Raw genomic sequence first — 1,958 nt, forward strand, 5'->3', positions numbered from 1 at the left:
ACTGCATGACACTGGGGCTTTCTTGCAGGAGCCCACACCAGTGGGGGCACGTCTAAAACTCTTCAGTCAGTTCTGGATTCATTCGGACCTGGACTCGTGGGTTTTACAAATAGTGTCCCAAGGGTACAAACTGGGGTTTCAAGACGTTCCCCCTCACCGATTGTTCAAATTGGCCTTAGTCAGCAGGGAGAAGGTTTTTATTCAAGCCTCTTCGTGGTCCCGAAGCCGGACGGCTCAGTCAGACCAATCTTAAATCTGAAATCCCTCAATTTCTTCCTAAAGAAATTAAATTTCAAGATGGAATTTCTCAGGGCAGTGATCTCCAGTCCAGAGGACGGAGATTTCATGGTTTTGGTAGACATAAAGGATGCCTACTTACATGTTCCCATTTAGCCACTGCCTCAAGCTACCTAAGGTTTGCAATTCAGGATTGTCATTACCAATTTCAGACATTGCCGTTTGGTCTGTCCACGGCTCCGAGGATTTTCACCAGGGTGATGGCGGAAATTATGGTTCTCCTTCGCAAGCAAGGAGTCACAATTATCCCGTACTTGGATGATTTCCTGATAAAGGTGAGATCCAGGGACCAGTTGGTGCAAAACATTGCACTCTCCCTGACAGTTCTTCAACAACATGGTTGGCTCCTAAACTTGCCAAAATCGCAGTTGGTCCCAATGACGCGGTTGTTGTTTTTGGGAGTCATACTGTTAGGCGCCGGGGTCCGCTTGATGGTCTGCGCGGCCCGGCGCCTAGCAACTAGAGACGCCGTGCACGTACAGCCGCCGGCTCCCTAGCAACGCTAGACGCCGGGCGCGCTGAGCCGCACGGACCCTAGCAACGGGGACGCCACTGGCGGACCGCGTTCCCCGTTGCTAGGCTTTAGGAAATTAAGATATTCACCTGCTCTCTGGCCGTGCAGCAAGGCAGCTGCACGGCATTTATTCTAATCAGCCTTTAGCAGCTGATTGGAGGACTCCTTGTTAAATACACTCCCAGGGCTTCTCACAGACGCCGGTAATAGCTTCCTGCATGCTGCCTTTGTTTGCTGAGAGTCTGTTTCCAGTCCTGCTGTATCCGGTCATTCCAGTCCGCAGAAGTCCGGTATTCGGGAGTTGTCATCTCATCCCAAGAGGTCGTTTGGTTCCCTGGAGTCCTGACTGATCACCGTTTTATATCCAGTGGTGTTCGTGAGTTGCGGCTCTGCCGTGTGTTGCGGCTCAGCCGCTTTACCTTTTATATTTTGTGTTTGGAGCATTTGCGGATGGTTCCGCTTCCACAAGTCCTCTCTGGTACTTGGCGGTGCCGGGTAGGAGAATTGGACAAGTGGATATTTTGGTTGTCCTGTTTCCTGGCGGTTTCTCCGCACATATTATAGTTTTGAGTTTGCTTAGCCCCTGGCCTGGTTGTTTAGTTAGAGGGCCTCTTGTTATCACCCTGTCTCAGGTTTCCCTTTGTCTCTCATTAAGACCGGGGGGGCATCGAAGTTGGGCAGACATAATCCGCCCTTCAAACGCGGCTGCCAAGGGCTCAAGAAACCATAGTCTTGCAGGGGATTTCAGACAACACGGGTGAGACAACAGAGTTAGGGCGCCAGGGGCTATTTTCCTGTCCTGCTCCCTTCCCCAGCATTCCGTTCCAGTGCTCCAGTCCTTGCCATAAGATCTTCTCTGACCAGAGTGCTGGAATCATAACATTATTACCGGCCATACCAAAACTTAAAATTAAACGGGGTTTAATTTTTTCTCATTCAGTTTTGTGAGAGTTTATCGGCCTCATGAATCCAACAGGTTTAGGGCCAAATCCTGGTCAGCTCTTAGTCAGCCAGATTCAAGAACTTACTCAGATGGTTCAGGATCTTTCTCTTCGGGTGAAGTCGCAGGAAGATCTTTTGCGAGCTTCCCCAAGGGTAGTCCCTGAACCAAAGATGCATTTGCCTGACCGTTTTTCTGGTGATAGAA

Source organism: Pseudophryne corroboree, unplaced genomic scaffold (genome assembly GCF_028390025.1).
Source record: "Pseudophryne corroboree isolate aPseCor3 unplaced genomic scaffold, aPseCor3.hap2 scaffold_1032, whole genome shotgun sequence".
Classification (NCBI taxonomy): Eukaryota; Metazoa; Chordata; class Amphibia; order Anura; family Myobatrachidae; genus Pseudophryne; species Pseudophryne corroboree.